We start from the raw sequence: 7500 nt of genomic DNA, 5'->3' as shown, positions 1-7500 counted from the left end.
TACGGGGTAACCTCTTGCCCTTTCGGACCTGGTCCCTGTGACTTAATTTCCGCCTTTTGCTCAATCGTTTCCCCATTTATAATTAATTTTAAAAATCGGGTTACTCAGTTCTGGTTTACCAGTTCCCTCTTCGGACTTAGTTTTTGGTTAATCATTTCCGGTTCACCAGTTCCCGTTTTGGACTTAGTCTCTGCGGGCCGTTTCTCATCTTTTGGTTCATCAGTTCCCCTCTTTTAATAATTTTTTGGCTGCTTTCGTTTGATCATTTCCCTGCCTTCTGGGTAACTTTTCCACCTTAGGACTTCATCGCCGCACATTGTTTTCGACTTCTGGTTGATCATTTCACCCCTTTTAATCATTTTTGTAACTTTTGGTTAACCATTTCACCCAGCTTCTGGTTAACCATTTCCCCTTTGGGACTTAGTCTGTGAGCATTCTTTTGGGATTCTGGTTAACCATTTGCCAATTTTTAAAAAATGTTGCCACTTTTGTTTAATGCTTTCTGGTCAACCTTTCCCTCTTTCAGACTTCACCGCGGCACATTGCTTCAGCCTCCTGGTTAATCATTTCACCCCTTTTAATCATTTTTGCAACTTTTGGTTAACCATTTCCCCCAGCTTCTGGTTAACCATTTCCCCTTTGGGACTTGGTCTCTGAGCATTCTTTTGGGATTCTGGTTAACCATTTGCCACTTTTTAAAAAATGTTGCCGCTTTTGTTTAATGCTTTCCCTGCTTTCTGGTCAACCTTTTCCCCTTTAGGACTTCACCGCGGCACATTGCTTTAGCCTCCTGGTTAATCATTTCACCCCTTTTAATCATTTTTGCAACTTTTGGTTAACCATTTCCCCCAGCTTCTGGTTAACCATTTCCCCTTTGGGACTTAGTCTCTGAGCATTCTTTTGGGATTCTGGTTAACCATTTGCCAATTATTTTAAAATGTTGCCACTTTTGTTTAATGCTTTCTGGTCAACCTTTCCCTCTTTCAGACTTCACCGCGGCACATTGCTTTAGCCTCCTGGTTAATCATTTCACCCCTTTTAATCATTTTTGCAACTTTTGGTTAACCATTTCCCCCAGCTTCTGGTTAACCATTTCCCCTTTGGGACTTAGTCTCTGAGCATTCTTTTGGGATTCTGGTTAATCATTTGCCACTTTTTTAAAAATGTTGCCGCTTTTGTTTAATGCTTTCCCTGCTTTGTGGTCAACCTTTTCCCCTTTAGGACTTCACCGCGGCACATTGCTTCAGCCTCCTGGTTAATCATTTCACCCCTTTTAATCATTTTTGCAACTTTTGGTTAACCATTTCCCCCTGCTTCTGGTTAACCATTTCCCCTTTGGGACTTAGTCTCTGAGCATTCTTTTGGGATTCTGGTTAATCATTTGCCAATTTTTAAAAAATGTTGCCGCTTTTGTTTAATGCTTTCCCTGCTTTGTGGTCAACCTTTTCCCCTTTAGGACTTCACCGCGGCACATTGCTTCAGCCTCCTGGTTAATCATTTCACCCCTTTTAATCATTTTTGCAACTTTTGGTTAACCATTTCCCCCAGCTTCTGGTTAACCATTTCCCCTTTGGGACTTAGTCTCTGAGCATTCTTTTGGGATTCTGGTTAACCATTTGCCACTTTTTAAAAAATGTTGCCGCTTTTGTTTAATCGTTTCCCTGCTTTCTGGTCAACCTTTTCCCCTTTCAGACTTCATCGCCGAGCATTGTTGTCGACTTCTGGTTAATCATTTTTCCCCTTTAAATCTTTTTTTGCCACTTTTGGTTAACCATTTCACCCAGCTTCTGGTTAACCATTTGCCCCATTATACTGAATTTTTCCGCTTTGGTTTAATCATTTCCCTGCTTTCTTGTCAACCTTTTACCCTTTAGGACTTCACCGCGGCACATTGCTTCAGCCTCCTGGTTAATCATTTCTCCCCTTTTAATCCTTTTTCCCACTTTTGGTTCACCAGTTCACCCAGCTTCTGGTTCACCATTTCCCCTTTGGGACTTAAGTCTCTGAGCATTCTTTTGGGATTCTGGTTAACCATTTGCCACTTTTTAAAAAATGTTGCCGCTTTTGTTTAATGCTTTCCCTGCTTTCTGGTCAACCTTTTCCCCTTTAGGACTTCACCGCGGCACATTGCTTTAGCCTCCTGGTTAATCATTTCACCCCTTTTAATCCTTTTTCCCACTTTGGGTTGGACAGTTCACCCAGCTACTGGTTAACCATTTCCCCTTTGGGACTTAAGTCTCTGAGCATTCTTTTGTGATTCTGGTTCACCATTTGTCCCTTTTTAAAAGATATTGCTGCTTTTGATTAAACCTTTCCCTGCTTTGCGGTCGACCTATTCCTCTTTCAGACTTCATCGCCGCACCTTGTTTTCGACATCTGGTTCAACATTTCTCCCCTTTTAATCCTTTTTCCCACTTTTGGTTAAGCAGTTCACCCAGCTTCTGGTTCACCATTTGCCCCTTTTTACTGAATTTTTCTGCTTTTGTTTAATCATTTCCCTGCTTTGCGGTCGACCTATTCCTCTTTCAGACTTCATCGCCGCGCATTGTTTTCGACATCTGGTTAAACATTTCTCCCCTTTTAATCCTTTTTCCCACTTTTGGTTAAGCAGTTCACCCAACTTCTGGTTAACCATTTGCCCCTTCTTACTGAATTTTTCCGCTTTTGTTTAATCATTTCCCTGCTTTATGGTCAACCTTTTCCCCTTTAGGACTTCGCCGCCGCACTTTGCTTTCGCCTTCTGGTTAATCATTTCACAACATTTTAATCCTTTTTCCCACTTTTGGTTAAACAGTTCACCCAGCTTCTGGTTAACCATTTGCCCCTTTGGGACTTAAGTCTCTGAGCATTCTTTTGGGATTCTGGTTCACCATTTGTCCCTTTTTAAAAGATATTGCTGCTTCTGTTTAATCCTTTCCCTGCTTTGCGGTCAACCTTTTCCTCTTTCAGACTTCATCGCCGCGCATTGTTTTCGACATCTGGTTCAACATTTCTCCCCTTTTAATCCTCTTTCCCACTTTTGGTTAAGCAGTTCACCCAACTTCTGGTTCACCACTTGCCCCTTTTTACTGAATTTTTCTGCTTTTGTTTAATCATTTCCCTGCTTTCCGGTCAACCTTTCCCTCTTTCAGACTTAATCGCCGCACATTGTTGTCGACTTCTGGTTGATCAGTTCACCCCTTTTTTATCCTTTTTCCCACTTTGGGTTAAGCAGTTCACCCAGCTACTGGTTAACCATTTCCCCTTTGGGACTTAAGTCTCTGAGCATTCTTTTGGGATTCTGGTAAACCATTTGTCCCTTTTTAAAAAATGCTGCTGCTTTTGTTTAATGCTTGCCCTGCTTTGCGGTCGATCATTTCACCCCTTTTAATCCATTTTTGCCACTTTGGGTTAAACAGTTCACACAACTTCTGGTTCACCATTTCACATTTTGGAACTTTTATTCCCACCATTACTTTGGGCTTCTGGTTCATCATTTCACGCTGTTTTACAAATCTTTGCCGCTTCACTTTTAATCCACAAACCGGGGCTCGCTTTCGGGTGTTGGGGGGGGGGGGGGGGGTAGCGGGTTTGGGCCGGGCACTCCACATCCCGGTGTGCGACCGGGTTCGTTCTGGTACCGCTCGGTGCCCCTCGTCCTGCTCTTGCCGCGGAAGCAAACCAGACGACCGTCGGTCTCACGCCCGAGGGGAGAGGAGGCGGAAAGCGGTTTGCAGCCTTTCGCTGTACCTCCGGCGGGCAGCGCCGCACCTCCGAGTGCTCGGTACCGTTCGCTGCGCCTCGTCCGGCCGCACGCAGCGAGCCAAACCCGGAGGAAATCGGCCTGTGCCTTCTCGAGATATGGGCCTCCGGGTGGGACGGACAAACCGGGGCCCCGAGCTCGCTTTCGGCGGCCCGGCACTCGACTTCCCGGTGTCCGAACGTGATCCTTCCGGTACCCTTCGGTGCCCCTTGCCCGACTCCAGCTCCCGTGCTGAAGCGGAGTCGGTCGGCCTGACGGCCGCCGAGTTAGCCAGCGGAAAGCGGTGCGCAGCCTTTCGCTTGCAGCTCCGGCGGGCAGCGCCGCACCTCCGGCTGCTCAGTGCCGTCCGCTGCTCCCCTTCCGGCTGCACGCAGCGAACCATACCCGGAGGAAATCGGCCTCGGCCTTCCGGAGATATGGGCCTGCGAGTGGGACCAATAAATCGGTGCACATTTCCGGCTCGGTTTCCGGCCTCGGCACTATCAGTTCACGCCGTCCGACCGACGTCGTTCTGGCACGGTTCCGTTGCTCCTTGATCCGGTCCAGCCACGGTAATCAGCCGAAGATGGTGGGGGGGGGGACACATTGCCCGCCGAGTTAGCCGGAGGAAATCGGCCTCGGACTTCCTCAGATATCAGCCTCCGGGTGGGACAGACAAACCGGGGACCCGAGCACGCTTTCGGCGGCCCGCTGGTCGACTTCCCGGTGTGCGACCGGGTTCGTTCCGGTACCGTTCGCTGCCCCTCGTCCTGCTCTAGCCGCGGAGACAAACCCGACGACCGTCGGTCTCACGCCCGCGGAGGGAGGTGGCGGAAAGTGGTTTGCAGCCTTTCGCTGTACCTCCGGCGGGCAGCGCCCGACCTCCGAGTGCTCGGTACCGTCCGCTGCGCCTGGTCCTGCCGCACACAACGAGCCATACCCGGTGGAAATCGGCCTGTGCCTTCCAGAGATATGGGCCTCCGGGTGGGACGGACAAACCGGGGCCCCGTGCTCGCTTTCGGCGGCCCGCTAGTCGACTTCCCGGTGTGCGACCGGGTTCCTTCCGGTACCGTTCGCTGCCCCTCGTCCTGCTCTAGCCGCGGAAACAAACCCGACGACCGTCGGTCTCACGCCCGCGGAGGGAGGCGGCGGAAAGTGGTTTGCAGCCTTTCGCTGTACCTCCGGCGGGCAGCGCCCGACCTCCGAGTGCTCGGTACCGTCCGCTGCGCCTGGTCCGGCCGCACGCAACGAGCCATACCCGGAGGAAATCGGCCTGTGCCTTCCGGAGATATGGGCCTCCGGGTGGGACGGACAAACCGGGGCCCCGAGCGGTGGCACCCTGCTCGCTTTCGGCGGCCCGGCACTCGACTTCCCGGTGTGCGAACGTCATCGTTCCGGTACCCTTCGGTGCCCCTTGCCCCACTCTAGCTCCGGTGCTAAAGCGGAGTCGGTCGGTCTCACGGACGCCGAGTTAGCAGGCGGAAAGGGGTGCGCAGCCTTTCGCTGTCACTCCGGCGGGCAGCACCGCACCTCCGAGTGCTCGGTACCGAACGCTGCGCCTCCTCCTGCCGCACGCAACGAGCCATACCCGGAGGAAATCGGCCTCGGCGTTCCGGAGTTATCCGCCTCCGAGTGGGCCTGACCAAGCGGGGTGAACTGGAAATCATTAACCAACGTACTTCCATGTTTTCACCCGCAGAGGGCAGCACTCTCTTCTCCGTTTTAAACTGGGCCGACCCGGCTCCGTTTCGAGACCCGGCACTCGACTTCCCGGTGTGCGACCGGGTTCGTTCCGGTACCGTTCGCTGCCCCTCGTCCTGCTCTAGCCGCGGAACTAAACCCGACGACCGTCGGTCTCACGCCCGCGGAGGGAGGCGGCGGAAAGTGGTTTGCAGCCTTTCGCTGTACCTCCGGCGGGCAGCGCCCGACCTCCGAGTGCTCGGTACCGTCCGCTGCGCCTGGTCCGGCCGCACACAACGAGCCATACCCGGAGGAAATCGGCCTGTGCCTTCCGGAGATATGGGCCTCCGGGTGGGACGGACAAACCGGGGCCCCGAGCGGTGGCACCCTGCTCGCTTTCGGCGGCCCGGCACTCGACTTCCCGGTGTGCGAACGTCATCGTTCCGGTACCCTTCGGTGCCCCTTGCCCCACTCTAGCTCCGGTGCTAAAGCGGAGTCGGTCGGTCTCACGGACGCCGAGTTAGCAGGCGGAAAGGGGTGCGCAGCCTTTCGCTGTCACTCCGGCGGGCAGCACCGCACCTCCGAGTGCTCGGTACCGAACGCTGCGCCTCCTCCTGCCGCACGCAACGAGCCATACCCGGAGGAAATCGGCCTCGGCGTTCCGGAGTTATCCGCCTCCGAGTGGGCCTGACCAAGCGGGGTGAACTGGAAATCATTAACCAACGTACTTCCATGTTTTCACCCGCAGAGGGCAGCACTCTCTTCTCCGTTTTAAACTGGGCCGACCCGGCTCCGTTTCGAGACCCGGCACTCGACTTCCCGGTGTGCGACCGGGTTCGTTCCGGTACCGTTCGCTGCCCCTCGTCCTGCTCTAGCCGCGGAACTAAACCCGACGACCGTCGGTCTCACGCCCGCGGAGGGAGGCGGCGGAAAGTGGTTTGCAGCCTTTCGCTGTACCTCCGGCGGGCAGCGCCCGACCTCCGAGTGCTCGGTACCGTCCGCTGCGCCTGGTCCGGCCGCACACAACGAGCCATACCCGGTGGAAATCGGCCTGTGCCTTCCGGAGATATGGGCCTCCGGGTGGGACGGACAAACCGGGGCCCCGAGCTCGCTTTCGGCGGCCCGCTAGTCGACTTCCCGGTGTGCGAACGTCATCCTTCCGGTACTCAACCGTGCCCCTTGCCCCACTCTAGCTCCGGCGGTAAAGCGGAGTCGGTCGGTCTCACGGACGCCGAGTTAGCAGGCGGAAAGCGGTGCGCAGCCTTTCGCTGTCACTCCGGCGGGCAGCATCGCACCTCCCAGTGCTCGGTACCGTCCGCTGCGCCTGGTCCGGCCGCACACAACGAGCCATACCCGGAGGAAATCGGCCTGTGCCTTCCGGAGATATGGGCCTCCGGGTGGGACGGACAAACCGGGGCCCCGAGCGGTGGCACCCTGCTCGCTTTCAGCGGCCCGTCACTCGACTTCCCGGTATGCGAACGTGATCGTTCCGGTACCCTTCGGTGCCCCTTGCCCCACTCTAGCTCCGGTGCTAAAGCGGAGTCGGTCGGTCTCACGGACGCCGAGTTACCAGGCGGAAAGCGGTGCGCAGCCTTTCGCTGTCACTCCGGCGGGCAGCACCGCATCTCCGAGTGCTCGGTACCGTACGCTGCGCCGCCTCCTGCCGCACGCAACGAGCCATACCCGGAGGAAATCGGCCTCGGCGTTCCGGAGTTATCCGCCTCCGAGTGGGCCTGACCAAGCGGGGTGAACTGGAAATCATTAACCAACGTACTTCCAGGTTTTCACCCGCAGAGGGCAGCACTCTATTCTCCGTTTTAAATTGGGCCGACCCGGCTCCGTTTCGAGACCCGGCACTCGACTTCCCGGTGTGCGAACGTGATCGTTCCGGTACCCAACCGTGCCCCTTGCCCCACTCTAGCTCCGGCGGTAAAGCGAAGTCGGTCGGTCTCACGGACGCCGAGTTAGCAGGCGGAAAGCGGTGCGCAGCCTTTCGCTGTCACTCCGGCGGGCAGCATCGCACCTCCCAGTGCTCGGTACCGTACGCTGCGCCTCCTCCTGCCGCACGCAACGAGCCATACCCGGAGGAAATCGGCCTC

This window comes from Heptranchias perlo, unplaced genomic scaffold (assembly GCF_035084215.1).
Source record: "Heptranchias perlo isolate sHepPer1 unplaced genomic scaffold, sHepPer1.hap1 HAP1_SCAFFOLD_1503, whole genome shotgun sequence".
NCBI lineage: Eukaryota > Metazoa > Chordata > Chondrichthyes > Hexanchiformes > Hexanchidae > Heptranchias > Heptranchias perlo.
Note: the sequence above shows the minus strand (reverse complement) of the source record.